The 25,276-nt window shown below is 46.4% G+C and overlaps 4 non-coding genes and 4 pseudogenes across 4 annotated transcripts; all 8 read left to right on the top strand.

The window, feature by feature from the left end:
- The first annotated feature begins 854 nt into the window (after positions 1–854).
- LOC143727456 (U2 spliceosomal RNA) lies at positions 855–1,031 on the top strand (annotated as a pseudogene).
- A 424-nt stretch (positions 1,032–1,455) lies between these two features.
- On the top strand, positions 1,456–1,619 carry LOC143726522 (U1 spliceosomal RNA). The gene has a single exon (XR_013198763.1). It is a non-coding gene; the product is annotated as a U1 spliceosomal RNA (small nuclear RNA).
- An 8,412-nt stretch (positions 1,620–10,031) lies between these two features.
- Positions 10,032–10,207, top strand: LOC143727276 (U2 spliceosomal RNA; annotated as a pseudogene).
- Positions 10,208–10,641: 434 nt separating this feature from the next.
- On the top strand, positions 10,642–10,805 carry LOC143726912 (U1 spliceosomal RNA). Its single transcript, XR_013199135.1, has one exon. It is a non-coding gene; the product is annotated as a U1 spliceosomal RNA (small nuclear RNA).
- Positions 10,806–17,093: 6,288 nt separating this feature from the next.
- Positions 17,094–17,273, top strand: LOC143727497 (U2 spliceosomal RNA; annotated as a pseudogene).
- Positions 17,274–17,707: 434 nt separating this feature from the next.
- Positions 17,708–17,871, top strand: LOC143726539 (U1 spliceosomal RNA). The gene has a single exon (XR_013198779.1). It is a non-coding gene; the product is annotated as a U1 spliceosomal RNA (small nuclear RNA).
- A 6,631-nt stretch (positions 17,872–24,502) lies between these two features.
- Positions 24,503–24,678, top strand: LOC143727320 (U2 spliceosomal RNA; annotated as a pseudogene).
- A 434-nt stretch (positions 24,679–25,112) lies between these two features.
- LOC143726538 (U1 spliceosomal RNA) lies at positions 25,113–25,276 on the top strand. The gene has a single exon (XR_013198778.1). It is a non-coding gene; the product is annotated as a U1 spliceosomal RNA (small nuclear RNA).

Here is a 25,276-nt window from a genome sequence, read left to right as displayed (position 1 = left end):
CGGTCAGGGCGGTCATGCACTCCAGAGGCATGGCCAAAAACTCCACCTGCCCACGGTCCGGATGTGGTTCCCCGGAGACCGTTCAACATCTGCTCTGGGAGTGCGGCGCTGCGCGGGACCTGTGGGCCAAGACAGGCCCCCTGTTTTTCCCGTGCCTGCCAGCGGGTGGGGCCCAGGTGGACTATAAGCTCGCCATCCTGGGGGTGGGTCAGGGCTTGAAGGAGTTGACACCACCAACGTTTGCCTCGCTCTGGCTCACCCTCAACCACATCAAGGATGCCATCTGGGTCACCAGAAACCTGCTGGTGGGGAAACGCGTGACGGTCCCCCTCCACGCGTGCGAGCAGAGGATAACATCAACGCTGCAGGGTGGGCCGCACGTCGTTATTCGGATGGGGGGGCCGAGGTCACACGGAGAAGGTCCCGGCCGCCACCGTACCTGGCCGCCCGTAGATGCACCCTCACCACTCTGGCTACGGGAACAGCGGGCCAGCGGGCCGGAGGAGAGGGGATCTCCGCTGGGCACTGGAAGCGAGGAGTCTGGGGCCTGTTCTGGAGACCTGGAGTGAATGGACATTCTTGATAGGGACTCACCCTCGATCCTGTACAAGAGATGTTTTATTTGGCATATTTTATTGTTTTATTGTTTTATATTTGCATTCCTATTTTATTTTAATCCATTTTACCTTTACTTTAAAACAACACACAACATACATGGACTTTTACACAACACATCAACATAACTGATTTTTAACTGTAACTTATGTCCTTTTTGTTGTTTTAAGATATGTGCAAAAATGTGATTTTATAAGGAAAAAATGGATATTGAAAGAATGGAATGAAACAATGTGACAATAAACTTTTTTCGAAAGAAAAAATCTGTTCTTATCAGTTTAATATCTGATACGTGCCCTACCCGGGCACCATATATTAAATTGATTTTTGGAACTGGGAGATGGAAGAGGGGCTTGCTCCATCCACTCCACGCATCGACCCGGTATTGCAGTACTCCTGGGAATGGTGCACCCCCAAAAACTGTGTTCAATGAAAGAGATGTTTTAGTCTTGTGTGGCAGCAGGTGTTAATGGAAGTAACGTGTATGGGTGCTTTAAAGGTGTTGTAGGTGATCATATGCTATACAGGTAATGGTGGTGTGAGAGGGAAAAAAAAACAACAACTCTGTTCTTATCTCGTTTAACATCTGATTCGTCCACTATCCGGTGACCGCGTATGAAATTGATTTTTGGCTCATGGATCCGGAGCATGAAAACAACATCATCCACAACAACAACAGCAAAAGAGCCCGACTCTGCAGGTTTTTGATGTCTCTCTCTTATCTCTTGGAGTTTTTACGAATGAGCTGATGAGTTGAATCAGGTGTGTGTTTGATTGTCCGACCGTTGGTGAGGATTGCGGAGAGGGACACGGTGCCTCTGACGGGAGGCCTGGGAATTCATACTTACCTGGCAGGGGAGAAACCATGATCAGGAAGGTGGTTCACCCAGGGCGAGGCTCGGCCATTGCACTCCGGTTGTGCTGACCCCTGCGAATTCCCCAAATGTGGGAATCTCGACTGCATAATTTATGGTAGTGGGGGACTGCGTTCGCGCTCTCCCCTGGACACACTGGTTAAAAGAGCAGATTGTTCGAGTTCCTCTTCTTCTGGTAGTTAACGACCTAGGAAGTCCAGAGAATTGAACTGCAGTGGTTGATCGAGAGATGTAAAACTCTCAACCTAGGACCAGTCTGCAAAAGTAGGGCTGTTTTTTAGGTTTTTTTTTCATCATTCTTCAAATAATCTCCATTATTCAACCAGCGCTTTTATTGGCAGCAGTGGTCCTAGAAGCAAAGTTGTTCCGAATGAGGAGTTCTATCATGTGGTATGAATACCTTGTGCATGTGTGAAAAATCACCTGACATACAGTCGCCTATGGCCGTATTCATGTTGTTGTTTTTACTGTTTACAGCGCCACCAAGTGGCCAGTCGCCACATCCCTTTTCACCTGAGCACAGGCTGAGCCCGTGCACAGGTGTACCGACTTGGGTGTAATTGTCTCATTCCGTTGGAGAGTTATGGCCATTTAAGTAAAGCCCGCCTCGCCCACTCCCAACGTTTTGGCGTCCCGTCGCCAACGTGAATCGAAATTCCGACTTTTTTCCCCATCGCTGTCGGCAATCAGACTCCAGGGAATCTTTCTGCACCGGTTTGGGTCAGATCGGGCGAAAGACCTAGGACTAGTGTGCAAAAGTAGCTTTTTCACAAAATCCCAAATACCTGAAAATCTCGCCAGCGCAACCATCGAATCCGAGGCCTGCGTCTTGTTCGGCCCGAGCCAAGGATTCCGGTGATGTAAGACACTTGGGTCTGCGACGGACGGTTCAGGAGTTACGAGGCATTTCGTACTTCTGATCGCTGCAGCGCCACCTTGGGGCCGATTGGGCCGAGCCTTGGTGATGTTGTAGACCGGGCGGGTACTACCATCCCTCAAGAGTTTCAAGTCTCTACGACGTACGCTTTGGTCTGCCCGCTCACTTTTAGGGCAGAATGTTTGTTGGTCCAAAATCCCAGGTTGCACTCCAAAGTGTCGTGTTGTGCGCTCTGCTGTGATCCATTTTCGGTGTCAACAGTCAAGCTGAGCTTGTATTGCTGTGAGCTGAGCTTGTTTGTTGGCGACCTTTAGACCCTCTCGCCACGGCCCAGGTGGGCGTGGCCTTTGACGGCTCCCCCGCCTCTGCGTCATTGTGTCATCGCTTCTCGGCCTTTTGGCTAAGATCAAGTGTCTGGTCCTAGGGTAGAGACAGCGATCGCCTCTTGGAGGTTTTTCCGGCTTGGGTCCTTCAGTGACTTGAGCCCCAAACTTTTGAGAGGTACATTGATCCAGCTGCTTTTATTCCGGTTCTGTTTTAAGGTAAGACCTTTTTGGCAAGGCAAGGCAAGGCAAGTTTATTTATATAGCACATTTCATACACAATGGTAATTCAAAGTGCTTTACATAGAAGAAATTAAAATAATCAAAAGAAATCAGAATAATTAAAACAGTTTAGAATAAAAGATAAAATACAGAAATCAGAATAATTAAAACATAAAATAAAATACAGTGCAAACAGTCGGACGAACAGTGGCACAGTGCTCATTCAGTAAATGCACAGCTAAACAGATGTGTTTTGAGTCTGGATTTGAATGTGACTACTGTAGGAGCACATCTGATCTCTTCTGGAAGCTGGTTCCAGCTGCGGCTGGCATAGTAGCTAAAAGCAGACTCGCCATGCTTAGAGTGAACCCTTGGTATTTCTAGCCGATGTGATCCTAATGATCTGAGTGATCTGTTGGGTTTATATTCAGTGAGCATATCTGCAATGTATTGAGGTCCTAGGCCATTGAATGATTTATATACCAGTAATAATACTTTAAAATCAATCCTAAATGTAACTGGCAGCCAGTGTAAAGACCTGAGGACTGGTGTGATGTGTTCATATTTTCTGGTTCTGCTCAGAATCCTAGCAGCAGCGTTCTGTATGAGCTGCAACTGTCTTATGGTCTTTTTGGGAAGGCCAGTGAGAAGTCCATTACAATAATCCACCCTACTGGTGATGAAAGCATGCACAAGTTTTTCTAAGTCTTGACTGGAAACAAAGCATCTAATTCTTGCAATATTTTTCAGGTGATAATATGCTGATTTAGTTATTGCTTTGACATGACTACTGAAACTAAGGTCTGACTCTAGAGACACACCCAGATTCCTGACTTGATTTTTAGTTGTTTGACCCCTAGACTGAAGGTATGCGTTCACCTTGAGAACTTCATCTTTGTTTCCAAACGCAATGACTTCAGTTTTGTCTTTGTTTAACTGAAGAAAGTTTTGGCACATCCAATTGTTTACTTCATCAATGCATTGGCAAAGGGAGTCAATGGGGCTGTAATCGTTAGGCGATAGGGCTAAGTAGAGCTGTGTGTCGTCTGCATAGCTATGGTAAGCGATTTGGTTCTTTCTCATTATTTGGCTCATTGGGAGCATGTACAGGTTGAATAGGAGTGGCGCAAGAATTGAGCCTTGAGGGACTCCGCATGTCATGGATGTCCACTCAGACTTATGGTCTCCTATACTCACATAATAACCTCTGCCTCCTAAGTATGACCTGAACCATTTTAGGACTATCCCAGAAAGCCCGACCCAGTTTTCCAGCCTGTCAAGAAGTATTTTGTGATCGACAGTGTCAAATGCAGCACTGAGGTCGAGTAGTACCAGCACTGATAATTTGCCTGTATCAGTATTTAAGCGAATATCATTTATTATTTTTATGAGCGCGGTCTCTGTACTGTGGTGCGGTCGGAAACCAGATTGAAAATGGTCAAAGTATCCATTCGAGCTTAAGAATTTGTTCAGCTGATTGAAGACAACTTTTTCAATGATCTTGCCTATGAAAGGAAGATTTGAGATCGGTCTATAGTTGTTTAATATGGTCTTATCCAGATTGCTCTTTTTCAGGAGGGGCTTGACAACAGCAGTTTTCAGGGAGGTCGGAAAACTCCCAGAGAGAAGTGAGGCATTTACCACTTCTAGGAGATCTGCTTCTAAGCTGTGTAACACATTTTTGAAAAAAGATGTGGGAAGTGCATCAAGGGCGCAGGTTGATGTTTTTAGTTGCTGTACGGTTTCTTCCAAAATTTTGCCATCAATTTCTTCGAAATCAGACATAGTTGCTACTTTCTCGTGCTGTTGTTTGATCTGCCTTATCTATTTATTTATTATTTATTTATTTATTGTTTTTTAAAGTTTTAGGCTGTTGGTGTCTCCACCATGTCGGCTGCCCGTGCCGGCATGAGGAGGCACCACAGCGTGCGTTTTTTATTCAAAGAAGTTGAGGGGAAGCTCCTGGGTATGTCACGTCTTGACTTCTCCAGGAAGCTGATCCAAAAAACTCTAAATTTTAAACCTGATGATCTGAATTGCATCGTGACTCTGCCCCTGAACAAAGGATTTGATGTTAGTTTTAGAGCGGTTTCCCACCTGAATGATTTCTGGCACAGATTTGAAGTAGCTAAATCCCAGCTGTCCATGTTTACTGTTGAAAAGCTCTCTGACAACACACTTAAAACTGTGATTGTTAGAATGTTTAATGAGACAGTGACTGGGGAGGACATTTGTGTCTGGCTGGGCAGATTTTGCACAGTTCGTAGCCAGCCAGTCAAGGTTTTAGATGAGGATGGTATTTGGACATGCTCCTGGCGAATTCCCATTAAACAATGGGAAGACGCTGGGGGCTACCAGGGCCTGAAGCATCTGCCTTCTATGATTGTGTTGGGCGAGAACAGAGGCTACATTCACTACCAGGGTATGCCCAAATTATGTAGAAAATGTGGAAAGTTTGGGCACTTAGCTGAAGCATGCCAGGAAATGATATGTGGGAAATGCAGAGAAATTGGTCATACTTTTGAAGAGTGTACCAATGGCAGGCGGTGCAACCTCTGTGGGGAGTCATCCCATCTCTACAGAGATTGCCCTAAAAGTTTTGCCAACAAACTGAAAGGCAACAAAATGGCCGCCCCACATGTGGAACAAACAAAAGAGCAAAGGAAGGAGGAGGCGGTCCCTGAGGTTTTGGCGGGAAATTCTATTTCCCAGCCAGCCTCAGGGAGTGGGCAGGAGGAAGGAAGTGGGGCGGCCACAGGGGCGGAGTCAAGTTTTAACAGCGAACAGAGTGAGGAAGCCGTTCCCCAACAAGAGAGAAGTGAAAACAAAATGGAGGAGGAGGAGGAGGATGCAACGGCTTCCTCACTCTACACCGTATCGGAGGTTAGTGTGGTGGATAGTGGGGGTGAATCCGAGGGTTCACTCCCCAATGCTCAGGTGCAAAAAAGGTCTGCGAGATCTCCTCTGCTTCAAACAGAGGAGAAAAGGCTGCGGGCATCGCATCGGCTAGATAGTTCCTCTTCGTTAGATCTAGACCGTATGTGGCCCGCAGAATCTCCCAATGAAGTCTCCTTTTTGCACGTTAAGCTTAGAACATCGTCACCGAAGGAGCCACAAGAGGTTCTCTCTGTGGACTCTGAGGCGGCGAGCATTTGCCCTCCTGATCCCAGTTTTTCTGGGGAAAAGGAGAAGCAAGTGCTACATGACATAACATGATTTTAATGTAACTTTCTGCAGTCTTTTGGTTTTATCCTTCTATTAATGCTTGTATTTTTAACCATACTGCTCATGGCCCTCACTATCTCTACAATCAATGTGAGAAGTGTGAGGTGTACTTTGCGAGCACAGAGTGTGTTATCCTTTTTAAAAACTTTTAAGTCAGATGTGTTTTTATTGCAAGAATGTGGTTTGCCCTTTTTAACAAATTACAGGAAGTGGGAGGAGATTTGGACCCCAGGATTTTCCATTTGGAGTGGGTCCAATTTTAACAAAAATGACGGTGTTGCTATTTTAATAAAAAATCCCAACCTTTTGGTGAAGGGCAGCACTGTGGTGAGGGACGGGCGGGCAATTTTAGCAAATCTGACTTTTTTAGGTAAGGATCTTAACATTTTAAATATGTATGGTTTTACTGAAAAAAATAACAGGTATGAGCTTTTAGAAGACTTGCAACCCCACATGCTAGGCAGGGCTCCCCTAGTGGTAGCAGGGGATTTTAATTGTGTATTATCAAAAAAGGACAGAAGGAGGGTAGGAGAGGATTTTAAGGTCGACAAGACATCGGTTTTATTACAAAAAATAGTCAAAGATTTTAAGTTAGTTGACTGTTTTAAAACAATGCATCAAAGAGAGGAAGGCTTCACCTGGTTCAGTGGTGACGGTGCCAGAGCCTCTCAAATTGACTATATTTTTACCAGGGACCTCCCGCCGACCGATGCTACATTGACCCCCCTCTTTTTTTCCGACCATATGATGCTGTCTTGCACTCTTTCACTCCCCACGGGTGTGACTGCAGGGAGAGGGCTGTGGAAGCTGAACTGTTCCCTATTAGAGGACGAGGAACTGGTTAGTGAGTATAGGGAGCAGTTCAGCCAATGGCAGACCCTCCAGGACTTTTACGACTCACGTGCACAGTGGTGGGAGATGGTGAAACAAAGGACAGGACGGTTTTTTAAACAAATTGGAAAGGAAAAAAAGAATAAAGAAAAAAGACGCATGATGGGGTTGCAAAAAAGACTGCAGAGATATTTTAACCTTTTAAACAATGGATTGGATTTTACAAATGAAATAAAAGAAGTAAAGAAAGAAATGTCAGATCTGTCTGAAACAAAGAGCAAAGGTGTCATTTTAAGATGTAGAGAAAGGGAGTTAGAGGAAGGAGAGAAGTGTACCAGGTATTTTTTTAAAAAGACAATAGCTCGGGGAGGGTCGATCAATATTTTAAAAACTTTTAGAGGGGGGGAAGTAAATACAACTGACCTGATTTTAGGGGAAATTGAAAGTTTTTACAGTAATTTATACGGCACTAAAGAGGTACACAATGGCATCTTAGAGGAAGTTTTAGGGTTTTTAGATAAAAAAGTTAAGAGTCCAGATGTGCTTTTATCCCAGGATTTTAATCTTTTAGAATTGGAAAAAGCTTTAAAGGGTTTTAAGAAGGGGAAGTCCCCGGGCATGGACGGACTCCCCTTTGAGTTTTATCTGACTTTCTGGGACATTTTAGCACATGACTTACTTACAGTTTTTAAAGAATTTGAGACTCTTGACAGACTTCCAGACAGCTTTAGAGTAGGGATAGTTACATTACTGTACAAAAAAGGAGACAAGACTGACTTGAGAAACTGGCGACCAATCACTCTTTTAAATTATGATTGTAAACTTTTTAGTAAGATTTTAGCTACACGCATGTCGACTGTTTTAGAGGACGTAATCCACCTGGATCAAGCTTGCGCTGTGCCCGGCAGGAAGATCACGGACAGCCTGGTACTGATCAGAGACGCCATCTGTTATGCGAGAGACAGAAACATTAGGCTTGTAGTCCTAAATTTAGACTTTGAAAAAGCTTTTGATCGGGTCTCGCACCAGTACCTCCTTCAGGTACTGCAAAAAATGGGGTTTCCAGAGAGGTTTATAGCTTGGGTGGGACTGCTGTATGAGGGCTTAAGCAGCAAATTTCTTGCAAATGGGCATCTTTCCAAAGCTGTAAATATCCACAGCGGTGTCCGTCAGGGGTGTCCTTTATCTCCCCTTCTGTATGTGGCTTGTATTGAGCCACTGGCACAGATCTTGAGAAGGGATAAATGGATTAAAGGACTAGATATCCCAGGAACTGGTGGACTGACGGCGACCTGCGTTTTATATATGGATGACGTGACCCTTTTAGCGACTGACTTTTTATCAGTACGAAGAGCAATGGACTTGACTGACTGGTACGGTCGGGCCTCGGGCGCCAAGCTTAACAGGAGTAAGTCCGAGGCCCTGCTCTTCGGGCCGTGGGGCGACGTGGACACAGGAGGACTAGATTTGGATTTTAAAGAAAAGGATTTGAAAATTTTAGGAGTAAAATTTGACAGGGAGGGTGGAGGACCAGGAAACTGGACTGACATGTTAGGGAAAGTCAGACAAAGACTGGGCTTTTGGGGACTAAGACAACTGACGTTAGAAGGCAAGATTTTAATTTTTAAAGCAGTGATTTTACCACTAATTTTACTTGTCTGTTCTGTTTTTAGTCCCCCAAGACGATTCCTGGCGAAGTTGGAGAGGGCGGTATTTTATTTCCTGTGGGGGTCCAAGTGGGAACGAATCAAGAGGGAGGTGGTTAAAAAGAAAAAAGAGAATGGCGGGAAAGGCCTCCCAGACCCCCACCTGTTTTTAGGCAGCCGCTTTGCCGCCCTCCATATCCAGTATGCACTGACCCCATCCAGAGAACACAAGACAGCAGCCATGACCCGATTCTGGATGGGGTCATACCTAAGAAGTTTGAAAATTTTACCCATTGATCTTAAAAGTCCAGTGTCTTTTAATTTGTCAAAAGAGCATAGTTTTATTAAGAAATTTTTAAAGAAATATCTTTTAGAAACAAATGATGCCACTGTTTTAACTAATCACAAGTCTCTCGTCTCTCTTGTGCAGGATCGAGAATCGGTGAGTCCAGTTCCAGGCCTCACACTAGGTGAGGCCAAAGACGTTTGGAGGAACGCAGCCCACCCAGCTCTCCAGAACAGGCTTAAGGACCTGTCGTGGATGGTGGCTCATGAGATCCTCCCAGTCAGGGCGGTCATGCACTCCAGAGGCATGGCCAAAAACTCCACCTGCCCACGGTCCGGATGTGGTTCCCCGGAGACCGTTCAACATCTGCTCTGGGAGTGCGGCGCTGCGCGGGACCTGTGGGCCAAGACAGGCCCCCTGTTTTTCCCGTGCCTGCCAGCGGGTGGGGCCCAGGTGGACTATAAGCTCGCCATCCTGGGGGTGGGTCAGGGCTTGAAGGAGTTGACACCACCAACGTTTGCCTCGCTCTGGCTCACCCTCAACCACATCAAGGATGCCATCTGGGTCACCAGAAACCTGCTGGTGGGGAAACGCGTGACGGTCCCCCTCCACGCGTGCGAGCAGAGGATAACATCAACGCTGCAGGGTGGGCCGCACGTCGTTATTCGGATGGGGGGGCCGAGGTCACACGGAGAAGGTCCCGGCCGCCACCGTACCTGGCCGCCCGTAGATGCACCCTCACCACTCTGGCTACGGGAACAGCGGGCCAGCGGGCCGGAGGAGAGGGGATCTCCGCTGGGCACTGGAAGCGAGGAGTCTGGGGCCTGTTCTGGAGACCTGGAGTGAATGGACATTCTTGATAGGGACTCACCCTCGATCCTGTACAAGAGATGTTTTATTTGGCATATTTTATTGTTTTATTGTTTTATATTTGCATTCCTATTTTATTTTAATCCATTTTACCTTTACTTTAAAACAACACACAACATACATGGACTTTTACACAACACATCAACATAACTGATTTTTAACTGTAACTTATGTCCTTTTTGTTGTTTTAAGATATGTGCAAAAATGTGATTTTATAAGGAAAAAATGGATATTGAAAGAATGGAATGAAACAATGTGACAATAAACTTTTTTCGAAAGAAAAATCTGTTCTTATCAGTTTAATATCTGATACGTGCCCTACCCGGGCACCATATATTAAATTGATTTTTGGAACTGGGAGATGGAAGAGGGGCTTGCTCCGTCCACTCCACGCATCGACCCGGTATTGCAGTACTTCTGGGAACGGTGCACCCCCAAAAACTGTGTTCAATGAAAGAGATGTTTTAGTCTTGTGTGGCAGCAGGTGTTAATGGAAGTAACGTATATTGCTGTGTATGGGTGCTTTAAAGGTGTTGTAGGTGATCATATGCTATACAGGTAATGGTGGTGTGAGAGGGAAAAAAAAACAACAACTCTGTTCTTATCTCGTTTAACATCTGATTCGTCCACTATCCGGTGACCGCGTATGAAATTGATTTTTGGCTCATGGATCCGGAGCATGAAAACAACATCATCCACAACAACAACAGCAAAAGAGCCCGACTCTGCAGGTTTTTGATGTCTCTCTCTTATCTCTTGGAGTTTTTACGAATGAGCTGATGAGTTGAATCAGGTGTGTGTTTGATTGTCCGACCGTTGGTGAGGATTGCGGAGAGGGACACGGTGCCTCTGACGGGAGGCCTGGGAATTCATACTTACCTGGCAGGGGAGACACCATGATCAGGAAGGTGGTTCACCCAGGGCGAGGCTCGGCCATTGCACTCCGGTTGTGCTGACCCCTGCGAATTCCCCAAATGTGGGAATCTCGACTGCATAATTTATGGTAGTGGGGGACTGCGTTCGTGCTCTCCCCTGGACACACTGGTTAAAAGAGCAGATTGTTCGAGTTCCTCTTTTTCTGGTAGTTAACGACCTAGGAAGTCCAGAGAATTGAACTGCAGTGGTTGATCGAGAGATGTAAAACTCTCAACCTAGGACCAGTCTGCAAAAGTAGGGCTGTTTTTTAGTTTTTTTTTTCATCATTCTTCAAATAATCTCCATTATTCAACCAGCGCTTTTATTGGCAGCAGTGGTCCTAGAAGCAAAGTTGTTCCGAATGAGGAGTTCTATCATGTGGTATGAATACCTTGTGCATGTGTGAAAAATCACCTGACATACAGTCGCCTATGGCCGTATTCATGTTGTTGTTTTTACTGTTTACAGCGCCACCAAGTGGCCAGTCGCCACATCCCTTTTCACCTGAGCACAGGCTGAGCCCGTGCACAGGTGTACCGACTTGGGTGTAATTGTTTCATTCCGTTGGAGAGTTATGGCCATTTAAGTAAAGCCCGCCTCGCCCACTCCCAACGTTTTGGCGTCCCGTCGCCAACGTGAATCGAAATTCCGACTTTTTTCCCCATCGCTGTCGGCAATCAGACTCCAGGGAATCTTTCTGCACCGGTTTGGGTCAGATCGGGCGAAAGACCTAGGACTAGTGTGCAAAAGTAGCTTTTTCACAAAATCCCAAATACCCGAAAATCTCGCCAGCGCAACCATCGAATCCGAGGCCTGCGTCTTGTTCGGCCCGAGCCAAGGATTCCGGTGATGTAAGACACTTGGGTCTGCGACGGACGGTTCAGGAGTTACGAGGCATTTCGTACTTCTGATCGCTGCAGCGCCACCTTGGGGCCGATTGGGCCGAGCCTTGGTGATGTTGTAGACCGGGCGGGTACTACCATCCCTCAAGAGTTTCAAGTCTCTACGACGTACGCTTTGGTCTGCCCGCTCACTTTTAGGGCAGAATGTTTGTTGGTCCAAAATCCCAGGTTGCACTCCAAAGTGTCGTGTTGTGCGCTCTGCTGTGATCCATTTTCGGTGTCAACAGTCAAGCTGAGCTTGTATTGCTGTGAGCTGAGCTTGTTTGTTGGCGACCTTTAGACCCTCTCGCCACGGCCCAGGTGGGCGTGGCCTTTGACGGCTCCCCCGCCTCTGCGTCATTGTGTCATCGCTTCTCGGCATTTTGGCTAAGATCAAGTGTATGCCAAATGGATGCACCGAGAGAGGAGATGCAGATGCCGACCATGATGGTGCGGTTGAGAAACACGGTCAGGATACAAGTGAAGGCGGATACGGATATGGAAGTAAAGAGAAGATTTGGACGGGACTTCGTGGTAACCGAGCTCTTGAGGGAAGTTTTTGGAATTTCAGCCTCACTAGTCTTTTGCCTGCAAGACTTTTCTTCTTCTTCTGGGTTTATGGACTTGACCTTTTTCCAGTTAAGGGATTGTGTTGTTTTTTTTGAAGCTTGGGAAAAGAAGAAAGACCATCAGTGTTTGAAAGGCCTGCAAATAATTCCAGCCTTTGCTCAGGACTTTTTACCTTTGACAATCCACGTTTACAACCCTTTTGTGGAGGACAGTGATGTGCTATCTTTTCTGGCTAGATATTGTGAGACAGTCAAAGGAGGTGAGCGTTTGAAAGACCGCTTTGGAATCTGGACTGGCAAGCGGAGGTATCTGGTGAAACTGCGAGTAGACCCAGCAGCACAGGGAGGCATTGTGCACCCTCCAGGATCCTTTTTCATCGGGTCAAATAGAGGCTTTCTGCACTACCCAGGGCAGCCACTGTATTGCAGAAGGTGTGGCGCTCAAGGCCATGTGAAGGCGGACTGTGTAGGCCAACGGTGTCGCTTTTGTGAATCGTCTGAGCACGTGGCCTCAAACTGCCCAGAGCCTAAAAGATGCAGCTTGTGTGGGGAGAAAGATCATTTGTTCCGGATGTGTCCCAGCAGGCAGAAATCTTACGCCAGCCTGTTCAAAGAAGGGCACGATTTGCAGGAAGATTTTGCTGGCTTACTGGAGAGTGTGCAGGCGGTGATGAGCAGTCAAGAGGCTGGTCCCTCGTGTTTGAACGCCAAACCGGCGTCGAAGGAGCAGGCTGGAGAAACAAGGAATGCAGAGGGGCCGGGAAAGATCGGGAAGGTGGAGGTGGAACAGCAGACGGCGTCATCGCAAGTGTGGTCTGAATTCGACGTGGCAGAGGTGCTGTGCGGAATCTATGAGACAGACCAGGGGGCAGTGGAGATGGCAAGTGGCGGAGAGAAACAGCTCCCTTCAGGTGATGGTGAGGGCCTACAGCAACAGGACACGCTGAAACTGGGTACGGGTCAAGGATTAAGACGTCGGAGGTCTTTGGAGGACAAGACTGCAGAGGTCGAGCGAAAGTGCAGCAGGTTCCAGGCCCAAGAGCTGACAGCCGGAAGTGACTGGGGAGAGGATGGAGACGAGATGGACGTTGAGATGGGGCTTCCTGAGGGGGAGGGGACATGCGGGAATGAGGGGAGGGCGAGAGTTTTTGAAAAGGTGAAATCTATTTTGGAAAAGAATACAGGGGGGGATGAGGGGGAGAGGGTGGAAGGGGAAGGGGGGGATGAGGGGGAGAGGGTGGAAGGGGAAGGGGGGGATTGGATTGAGGTATCAGGGGGGAGAGGAAAGAAGCGTTTGGGGAAGATGGACAGTAGGTGAATTTTGGATGTGGGGAAAATAAGGGTTCCTGTTCTTTTCTTTGCTAAGAGTTTTTTTTTTTCTCCATATGGTTTGTTTAAGGAAGGCAACATTTAATGTAAGGGAGGGTGGGGGGACAGCTTTTAGGTGCAGTTTGAAAAGGTCAAAACTGTTTGTGGTTCTATGTATATTTTTTGGGGGGGTTTTGTGATATTTCTGTATGCCCGAGATGAGAGGTTTCAGGATAGCTACTCTCAATGTGAGAGGTCTGAAGATGGCAGAGCGAAGGAGAGCCTTTTTTGAGTCTTTAAAGACCTGTTGTTTTGATGTTTTGTTGTTACAAGAATGCCATCTAGAGGGCAGCAGAGACGAAGTTATTTTTTTCAGAGGAATGGGAAAGGGGCCCATCAGTGTGGGGGGCGGGAAACGTTAAGGCTGATGGGGTGGGAATACTTTTCAATTCTGAAGAATTTTTAGTTGAAGGGAGTGCAATGGTTGTTCCGGGGAGGGTGTTATACATTGATGTAAGATGGAGAGGGGTGGGTGTTAGAATTATTAATGTTTATGCTCCCAGCAAAAGAGATGAGAGGTTGGGTTTCTTTAATTGTTTGAAAGTTTTATTTTTTACGCATAGGAAGGTTTTTCTTGGGGGGGACTTTAATGTGTCGCTGGATAGAGAACCTAGAGGGGAGTTAGCCAATTTAATTAGAAGTTTTTCGTTTCGTGATTCCTTCAAGGTGGTAGGGGGAGCATCAGAGGGATATACATGGAGAAACAGTAGAGGAGAAGCTTCCCGCCTGGATTATGTGTTTGTACCTGCGGGAATTGAAATGGGGAAGTTTTTTAGGTTACCGGTCTGGTTGTCGGACCATTGTATGGTAGGGGTGGAGGTGGAAGTGGGGGGGTGTGAGAGGGGAAGAGGGTCCTGGAGGCTGAATAGGGTTTTTTTGCAGGACGAGATTTTCTGCCAGGTGTTCAGACATCTTTATAGGGCGTGGCAGAATTTGAAGGGGTTGTATGTGTCGCGGGCCTTGTGGTGGGAGGGAGTTAAGGAGAGAATAGGAATTTTCTGTAGGTGGTGGGGGAGGGCTAAAGCAGTGAAAAGGAGAGAGGTAATTAATGGTTGGAATAGGGAAATGCAGTTTCTGTGGAATAATGGAGGGAGTGGGGTAGCAGGGGTAGGAGGCAGGTTCTACGAGTTACAGGGAAAGATAAAGGATTTCTATATGAAAGAGGCGGAAAAGTTTATGTTAGAGATGGGCAGGAGGAGAAGGGTTTTGGAGGAAGGGCCATCAAAATTTTTATTCGCTGCCATAAAGAAAAATCAACAGAAGAGAGGTATAGAGATTTTGAGGACAGAGAATGGGTATACAAAGTCGACGGATGAGATGTTGAGTGTGGTGGAGTATTTTTATAAGCAGCTTTTTAGTGTTAGAGGTTCTGTAGATTCTTTGGCAGAAGGGTTTTTAAAGTGCTTAAGGAAATCTTTAGAGAGTGAGGAAGCTGATGGTCTGGAAGGGGAAGTATCTTGGCAAGAAGCAAGAGAGGCGATGGTAACTCTTAAGAAAGGGACGGCTCCAGGTTGTGATGGGTTGCCAATTGAGTTATATTGCTCTTTTTGGCAGCAAATTGGGAAGGACCTGGTGGAGGTGTATAATGAGAGCCTGTCGGCTGGAATGCTTCCCGAGTCAATGAGGACAGGGCATGTCTCCCTTCTGTATAAGAAGGGAGACAAGGAAGATTTGGCAAATTGGAGACCCATCACTTTGCTCAATATAGATTACAAGATCCTGGCAAAAGTGATAGCGGTGAGAATGAGGTCGGTGGTAGGGAGGGTAGTGCATCCGGACCAAACCTGCGGGGTGCCTGGGCGGACTAGTAGTTTGAATCTAACGCTGATAAGGGACGCTGTAGGGTGGGCTGAGCAGAGGAATCTTCCGCTAGCTATCTTAAGCCTCGATCAAGAAAAGGCTTTTGATAGAGTCGGGCTTTCTTTTTTGTTCAAAGTTTTGGAGAGGGTAGGATTTGGGGAAGGGATTAGAGCGTGGGTGCGTTTATTGTATGAGGGGGCGGAGAGTAAGGTGAGAGTGAATGGCTTTTTGACGAGGTCAGTAAAACAGTTGGGAGGGGTGAGACAAGGTTGTCCCTTGTCCCCCCTCTTATATATCCTGTTCATAGAGCCTTTGGCAGCCCGTTTAAGAACTTGGCAGAGGTTCAGTGGCTTGCATATGCCAGGCGCGGGAGGTAGGTGCGCAAAAGTGTCCGTGTATGCAGATGACATGACACTGTTCTTGACGACTGAGAGGGATTTTGCGGAATCAACCCAGATCCTTAGGGACTTTGGGGAGGCTACGGGGGCAAAAGTGAACATGTCAAAGTCAGCAGTGATGTTTGTCGGGAAGTGGGCTGGGAAGGAAACCGTCACTGGGGGATATAGTTTATGTGAAAATGGCCTAAAAATATTGGGGGTACGGTTTTTCAGGCAGAATAGTGCCAAGGAGAACTGGAAGGTTTTGGTTGGGAAAATCCGCTCCAAAGTGGGGTTTTGGAGAACAAGAGAACTTTCTCTATCGGGGAGGGCATTGGTGATAAAAGCGGATTTGCTGCCTACAGTTAATTTTTTAGCTTATGTTTTCCCTATTCCTTATAATGAGGGCCGTGAGTTGGATAGTCTGGTGTTTTCTTTTTTGTGGAAGGGTGGGTGTGAGATGGTATCGAGGGCACAGGTGGGGCAAGATGTTAAGCAGGGCGGGAGAGGGGTACCGTTTTTTAGTTTGAGGGTTGCAGCTATTTTTGTTTCTTTTACGGCACGCCTGATTGTACAGGAGAGGGTTCACAAAGCTTATTATTTTGCAAGGTTCTGGGCAGCCTTCTTACTGAGATCAATAACTATGTGGGACAAGTTGGTTCCATGGTCGATGGATAGGACGGCGGTATACCAATGGCTGGCTAATTTTCTGCACAAACATTCTTGGGGTTTGGAACAGGGAATAGTTTTGAACCATAAAGAATTGTATAGAGGCTTAAGGGAAAGGGAGAGGGGGGAAGAGGGATTAGAAAGACTTCTGCCGGTCAAGGTGAATTGGAAGATGATACAGCCGTCATATATAGATGGGGCGGGCAGGGACCTTCATTGGATGGGGGCCCTGGGGCGCTTGCCTGTAAGAGAAAGGCTGTACCGTCATGGGCAAGGAAGGTCACCTTTATGCCCAAATGAGTGTGGGAAGGAAGAGACAATTGAACATGTCTTTTGGTCATGTCCAATTGCGTCAGCCTTTTGGAAAGAGGTGAATCAATGGTGGGTGGGATGGAGGGGCCCTATATTGACCAGAAACCTGGTAATTTATGGGGAAGGTTTGGAGAGGCAGAGGGCGGATGTGAGGAAAGGAGTATGGATAATTGTAACCGAAGGGAAGAGATTTGTGTGGAATCATAGGACCTCAATGTTGAGGGTCAAAAAACCAAGGATGGATTCAAAGTTAATTGTATGTTGTGTATTAGCAAGAGTACTAAAATATGTAGACGAAGGAAAAATTAAAAAAGAAATAGAAAGATACCTGAGTAGGAGAGGGAGATAGGATTTAAAAATTGGTTCTATGTGTAAAATGATGGTACATTGAAAAAGTGTGTTGTAAAATCATGTAATATATGTATGTAAATGATGGATTAAAAAAAAAAAAAAAAAAAATCTGTGCTTATCAGTTTAATATCTGATACGTGCCCTACCCGGGCACCATATATTAAATTGATTTTTGGAACTGGGAGATGGAAGAGGGGCTTGCTCCGTCCACTCCACGCATCAACCCGGTATTGCAGTACTTCTGGGCACGGTGCACCCCCAAAAACTGTGTTCAATGAAAGAGATGTTTTAGTCTTGTGTGGCAGCAGGTGTTAATGGAAGTAACGTATATTGCTGTGTATGGGTGCTTTAAAGGTGTTGTAGGTGATCATATGCTATACAGGTAATGGTGGTGTGAGAGGTAAAAAAAAACAACAACTCTGTTCTTATCTCGTTTAACATCTGATTCGTCCACTATCCGGTGACCGCGTATGAAATTGATTTTTGGCTCATGGATCCGGAGCATGAAAACAACATCATCCACAACAACAACAGCAAAAGAGCCCGACTCTGCAGGTTTTTGATGTCTCTCTCTTATCTCTTGGAGTTTTTACGAATGAGCTGATGAGTTGAATCAGGTGTGTGTTTGATTGTCCGACCGTTGGTGAGGATTGCGGAGAGGGACACGGTGCCTCTGACGGGAGGCCTGGGAATTCATACTTACCTGGCAGGGGAGACACCATGATCAGGAAGGTGGTTCACCCAGGGCGAGGCTCGGCCATTGCACTCCGGTTGTGCTGACCCCTGCGAATTCCCCAAATGTGGGAATCTCGACTGCATAATTTATGGTAGTGGGGGACTGCGTTCGCGCTCTCCCCTGGACACACTGGTTAAAAGAGCAGATTGTTCGAGTTCCTCTTCTTCTGGTAGTTAACGACCTAGGAAGTCCAGAGAATTGAACTGCAGTGGTTGATCGAGACATGTAAAACTCTCAACCTAGGACCAGTCTGCAAAAGTAGGGCTGTTTTTTAGTTTTTTTTTCATCATTCTTCAAATAATCTCCATTATTCAACCAGCGCTTTTATTGGCAGCAGTGGTCCTAGAAGCAAAGTTGTTCCGAATGAGGAGTTCTATCATGTGGTATGAATACCTTGTGCATGTGTGAAAAATCACCTGACATACAGTCGCCTATGGCCGTATTCATGTTGTTGTTTTTACTGTTTACAGCGCCACCAAGTGGCCAGTCGCCACATCCCTTTTCACCTGAGCACAGGCTGAGCCCGTGCACAGGTGTACCGACTTGGGTGTAATTGTCTCATTCCGTTGGAGAGTTATGGCCATTTAAGTAAAGCCCGCCTCGCCCACTCCCAACGTTTTGGCGTCCCGTCGCCAACGTGAATCGAAATTCCGACTTTTTTCCCCATCGCTGTCGGCAATCAGACTCCAGGGAATCTTTCTGCACCGGTTTGGGTCAGATCGGGCGAAAGACCTAGGACTAGTGTGCAAAAGTAGCTTTTTCACAAAATCCCAAATACCCGAAAATCTCGCCGCGCAACCATAAAATCCGAGGCCTGCGTCTTGTTCGGCCCGAGCCAAGGATTCCGGTGATGTAAGACACTTGGGTCTGCGACGGATGGTTCAGGAGTTACGAGGCATTTCGTACTTCTGATCGCTGCAGCGCCACCTTGGGGCCGATTGGGCCGAGCCTTGGTGATGTTGTAGACCGGGCGGGTACTACCATCCCTCAAGAGTTTCAAGTCTCTACGACGTACGCTTTGGTCTGCCCGCTCACTTTTAGGGCAGAATGTTTGTTGGTCCAAAATCCCAGGTTGCACTCCAAAGTGTCGTGTTGTGCGCTCTGCTGTGATCCATTTTCGGTGTCAACAGTCAAGCTGAGCTTGTATTGCTGTGAGCTGAGCTTGTTTGTTGGCGACCTTTAGACCCTCTCGCCACGGCCCAGGTGGGCGTGGCCTTTGACGGCTCCCCCGCCTCTGCGTCATTGTGTCATCGCTTCTCGGCCTTTTGGCTAAGATCTAGTATCTGGTCCGAGGGTAGAGGCAGCGATCGCCTCTTGGAGGTTTTTCCGGCTTGGGTCGTTCAGTGGCTTGAGCCTCAAACTTCTGAGAGGTATATTGGCAGTGCCTTTTTTTTTTTTTTATCCGGACGACTTGGTTTTCCAAGGAATCTTTTGTTCTTAAGGTAAGTTATTTATTTATTTATTTATTTATTTATTACGGTTTTAAGGTTGTGTTTTAAATAGCTGTTGGTTTCTCCACCATGTCGGCTGCTCGTGCCGGCATGCGGAGGCACCACAGCGTGCGTTTTTTATTTAAAGAGGTGGATGGTAAGCTCCTGGGGTTGTCACGTCTTGACTTCTCCAGGAAGCTGATCCAGAAAGCCCTAAATTTTAGACCCGAGGACTTGAACTGCCTAGTAACTCTCCCCCTGAACAAAGGTTTTGATTTAAGTTTCAAAAGTGCTTCCCTGTTAATTGAATTCTGGCAAAGGTTTGATGCATGCAAAGCCCAATTCGCTATGTTTACTGTGGAGAAACTTTCTGACAATTCATTAAAAACTGTGATTGTTAGGATGTTTAATGAAACAGTGAATGGGGAGGACATTTGTGTCTGGCTGGGCAGATTTTGCACTGTTCGGGGTCAACCAACCAAAGTGTTAGATGAAGATGGTATCTGGAATTGCTCCTGGCGAATTCCCATTAAACAATGGGAGGACGCCGGGGGCTACCAGGGCCTGAAGCATCTGCCTTCAATGATTGTGTTGGGAGAGAACAGGGGCTACATTCACTACCAAGGAATGCCCAAACTGTGCAGGAAGTGTGGGAGGATGGGGCATTTAGCTGATGCATGCAAGGAATTAACATGTGGGAAGTGTAGAGGAATTGGTCACATCTTTGAAGAATGTACCATTGGCAGAAGGTGTAATCTTTGTGGTGAAACTGACCATCTCTACAGAGATTGCCCTAAAAGTTTTGCCAACAAATTGAAAGGGAACAAAATGGCCGCCCCACATGTGGAACAAACAAAAGAACAAAGAGAGAAGGAGGTGGTCCCTGAGATTTTGGCGGGAATTTCAAATTCCCAGCCAGCCTCAGGGATTTGTCAGGAAAAAGGAAGTGGGGCGGCCACAGGGGCGGAGTCACAGCTTGAAACCGAACAGGGGGAGGAAACCACTCCCGGACAAGATAAAGGAAAGGAAACAGAAGACGGAGAGGATGAAACGGTTTCCTCCCTCAACACCGTCTCGGAGGTGAGTATGCCCTCCAGTGGGAGTGAAACTGACCTTTCACTCCCAAATGCTCAAGTGCAGAAGAGAACTGCGGGATCTCCATTGTGTGTAGTAGTGGAGAAAAGAATGAGGGCTACACAAGGGCTGGATAGTTTCTCCCCGGAGGATCCAGACCGCATGTGGCCCTCAGAATCCCCTAATGAAGTTTCCTTTCTGCATTTTAAGCTAAGAACATCAACACCGAAAGAGTCGCAAGAGTTCAGCTCTGTGGCTTCGGAAGTGTCAACCTCTTGCCCTCCTGAACCCAGCCCCCATGGGAGAAGGGAGAGGCATGAGGAACAAGAAATAACATAATTTTAAAGATGCCTCTGTATGTCTTTTATTAGTCTTCTTTTAAAAGTTCATATCATTTTAACTATACTGCTCATGGCCCTCACAATCTCTACAATAAATGTGAGAAGTGTGAGAAGTGATATACGAGCACAGAGCGTTTTATCCTTTTTAAAATCCTGTAAGTCAGATGTGTTTTTATTGCAAGAATGTGCTTTGCCCTTTTTATCCAATTACAGAAAGTGGGAGGAGCTTTGGACCCCTGGACATTCTATCTGGAGTGGGTCCAATTTTAACAAAAATGACGGTGTTGCTATTTTAATCAACAATCCAAACATCTTGGTGAAGGGCAGCACGGTGGTAAGGGATGGGCGAGCAATTTTAGCAAACTTGACTTTTTCAGATAAGGATTTTAATGTTCTTAATGTGTATGGTTTTAATGATAAGAATGAAAGATATGAGCTTTTAGAAGACCTGCAGCCCCACATGTTAGGGAGGGCCCCTTTGGTGGTGGCAGGGGATTTTAACTGTGTCTTAACTCCGAAAGATAGGAAGAGGGTAGAAGGTTTTAAATTTGACAAAACATCGGTTTTATTGCAAAATTTAGTCAGAGATTTTAATTTAGTCGACTGCTTTAAAAAAATGCATCAGAGAGAGGAGGGCTTCACCTGGTTCAGTGGTGATGGCACCAGAGCCTCTCGCATTGACTACATTTTTACACGGGACTGCTTGCCAACCGATGCTACATTATCCCCCCTCTTTTTTTCTGATCACATGATGCTATCCTGCACCCTTTCACTGGCCTCTGGTGTGACAGTAGGAGGAGGGCTGTGGAAGTTGAACTGCTCCCTGTTGGAGGATGAGGAAGTATTTAGTGAGTACAGGGAGCAGTTCAGCCGATGGCAGACCCTCCAAGACTTTTATGATTCACGTGCACAGTGGTGGGAAATGGTAAAGGAACGGACGAGACAGTTTTTTAAGAAAATAGGAAAGGAGAAAAAGAAAAAAGAAAAGAGACGCATGATGGGGTTGCAAAAACGACTACAGAGGTATTTTAATCTTTTAAAAATTGGGTTTGATTTTAGTGAAGAAATAAAAGAAGTAAAACAAGAAATGTCAGTTTTAGCCCAAATTCAAAGTAAAGGTGTCATTTTAAGGAGTAGAGAACAAGATATTGAAGAAGGGGAAAAGTGTACAAGATATTTTTTTAAAAAAATTATAACACGGGGAGGGGCTTTGACAACTTTGAAATCGGATGGGAGGGTGGTAAATGAAACAGAAGAGATTTTAAGAGGGGTGGAAAACTTTTATAGTGATTTATATGGCCTAAAACAAGTACACGACGATACCTTAATGGAAGTTTTAAATTTTTTAGACAAAAAGCTCCAGAGTCAATGTGCACTTTTAAGACAGGATTTTACGATTTTAGAAATACAAAAAGCTCTGAAAGGTTTTAAGCGTGGGAAGTCCCCAGGACTAGACGGACTACCACTTGAATTTTACTTGACCTTTGGGGACATTTTAGCACATGACTTACTGACTGTTTTTAAAGAATTTGACAATGTGAACAGACTTCCAGACAGCTTCAGAATAGGGATAGTGACGCTATTACATAAGAAAGGCGACAAGACTGACTTAAAGAATTGGCGACCCATCACTCTTTTAAACGTTGACTGCAAACTTTTTAGCAAAATTTTAGCCACGCGTATGTCGACAGTTTTAGCAGACGTAATCCACTTGGATCAAGCATGCGCCGTGCCCGGAAGGAAGATCACGGACAGCCTGGTACTGATCAGAGACGCCATCTGTTTTGCGAGAGACAGAAACATTCAGCTAGTAGTCCTAAATTTAGACTTTGAAAAGGCATTCGACCGTATCTCGCACCAGTTCCTGTTTAAGGTACTGGAAAAAATGGGGTTTCCTGGGAGGTTTATAGCCTGGGTGGGACTGCTGTACAACGAGCTGTCTAGCAGAATTTTGGTTAACGGGCATTTATCCAAAGCTGTAAAACTCCACAGCGGCGTCCGTCAGGGGTGTCCTTTATCTCCCCTTCTGTATGTGGCTTGTATTGAGCCACTGGCACAAATCTTGAGAAGGGATAAATGGATTAAAGGACTAGACATCCCAGGGACTGGTGGACTGACGGCGACCTGTGTTTTATATATGGATGACGTGACCCTTTTAGCGACTGACCTTTTATCAGTACGAAGAGCAATGGACTTGACTGACTGGTACGGTCGGGCCTCGGGCGCCAAGCTCAATAGGAGTAAGTCCGAGGCCCAGCTCTTCGGGCCGTGGGGGAACGTGGACACAGTTGGACTAGATTTGGATTTTAAAGACAATGATTTGAAAATTTTAGGTGTAAAATTTGACAGAGAGGGTGGAGGACAAGGAAACTGGACTGACATGTTAGGGAAAGTCAGGCAAAGACTGGGCTTTTGGGGACTGAGACAATTGACGTTTGAAGGCAAGATTTTAATTTTTAAAGCTGTGATTTTACCACTGATTTTACTTGTCTGTTCTGTTTTTAGTCCCCCAAGACGATTCCTGGCAAACCTGGAGAGGGCGGTATTTTATTTCCTGTGGGGGTCCAAGTGGGAACGACTAAAGAGGGAGGTCGTCAAAAAGAAAAAAGAGAATGGCGGGAAAGGCCTCCCAGACCCCCACCTGTTTTTAGGCAGCCGCTTTGCCGCCCTCCACATCCAGTACGCACTGACCCCATCCAGAGAACACAAGACAGCAGCCATGACCCGATTCTGGATGGGGTCATACCTAAGAACTTTGAAAATTTTACCCATTGATCTTAAAAGTCCAGTGTCTTTTAATTTGTCAAAAGAGCATAGTTTTATTAAGAAATTTTTAAAGAAATATCTTTTAGAGACAAATGATGCCACCATTTTAACTAACCATAAGTCTCTTATCTCTCTTGTGCAGGATCGAGAATCTGTGAGCCCGGTTCCAGGCCTCACACTAGGTGAGGCCAAAGATGTTTGGAGGAACGCAGCCCACCCAGCTCTCCAGAACAGGCTTAAAGACTTGTCGTGGATGGTGGCTCATGAGATCCTCCCGGTCAGGGCGGTTATGCACTCCAGAGGCATGGCCAAAAACTCCACCTGCCCACGGTCCGGATGTGGTTCCCCGGAGACCGTTCGACATCTGCTCTGGGAGTGCGGCGCTGCGCGGGACCTGTGGGCCAAGACCGGCCCCCTGTTTTTCCCGTGCCTGCCAGCGGGTGGGGCCCAGGTGGACTACAAGCTCGCCATCCTGGGGGTGGGTCAGGGCTTGAAGGAGCTGACACAACCAAAATTTTCCTCGCTCTGGCTCACCCTAAACGTGATCAAGGATGCCATCTGGGTCACCAGAAATCTGCTGGTGGGGAAACGCGTGACGGTCCCCCTCCACGCGTGCGAGCAGAAAATAAGATCAACGCTGCAGGGTGGGCCGCACGTCGTTATTCGGATGGGGGGGCCGGGGTCACACGTAGAAGGTCCCGGCCGCCACCGACCCTGGCCGCCCGTAGATGCACCCTCACCACACCGGCTACGGGAACAGCGGGCCAGCGGGCCGGAGGAGAGGGGATCTCCGCTGGGCACCAGAAGCGGGGAGTCTGGGGCCTGTTCTGGAGACCTGGAGTGAATGGACAATCTTGATAGGGACTCACCCTCGATCCTTTACAAGAGATGTTTTATTTGGCAAGTTTTATTGTTTTATTGTTTTTATGTTTTATTCCTATTTATTTTAATCCATTTACGTTTCCTTTAATACAACTCAAATATTAACATACATGGACTTTTACACAACACACAATCAATAATTGATTTTTAACTATAAAGTGTGTCTTTTTTATTTGTTTTTGTTGTTTTAAGATGTGTAAATAAATACTTGATTTATAAAAAAATGTAAATGGAAAACATGGAATGAAAACCTGTGACAATAAAACTTTTTCGAAAGAAAAAAATCTGTTCTTATCAGTTTAATATCTGATACGTGCCCTACCCGGGCACCATATATTAAATTGATTTTTGGAACTGGGAGATGGAAGAGGGGCTTGCTCCGTCCACTCCACGCATCGACCCGGTATTGCAGTACTTCTGGGCACGGTGCACCCCCAAAAACTGTGTTCAATGAAAGAGATGTTTTAGTCTTGTGTGGCAGCAGGTGTTAATGGAAGTAACGTATATTGCTGTGTATGGGTGCTTTAAAGGTGTTGTAGGTGATCATATGCTATACAGGTAATGGTGGTGTGAGAGGTAAAAAAAAACAACAACTCTGTTCTTATCTCGTTTAACATCTGATTCGTCCACTATCCGGTGACCGCGTATGAAATTGATTTTTGGCTCATGGATCCGGAGCATGAAAACAACATCATCCACAACAACAACAGCAAAAGAGCCCGACTCTGCAGGTTTTTGATGTCTCTCTCTTATCTCTTGGAGTTTTTACGAATGAGCTGATGAGTTGAATCAGGTGTGTGTTTGATTGTCCGACCGTTGGTGAGGATTGCGGAGAGGGACACGGTGCCTCTGACGGGAGGCCTGGGAATTCATACTTACCTGGCAGGGGAGACACCATGATCAGGAAGGTGGTTCACCCAGGGCGAGGCTCGGCCATTGCACTCCGGTTGTGCTGACCCCTGCGAATTCCCCAAATGTGGGAATCTCGACTGCATAATTTATGGTAGTGGGGGACTGCGTTCGCGCTCTCCCCTG

Source organism: Siphateles boraxobius, unplaced genomic scaffold (genome assembly GCF_051911475.1).
Source record: "Siphateles boraxobius isolate OS27281-9 unplaced genomic scaffold, OSU_SipBor_1 77, whole genome shotgun sequence".
Lineage (NCBI taxonomy): Eukaryota > Metazoa > Chordata > Actinopteri > Cypriniformes > Leuciscidae > Siphateles > Siphateles boraxobius.
Note: the sequence above shows the minus strand (reverse complement) of the source record. Positions and strands in the feature narration are given on the sequence as shown.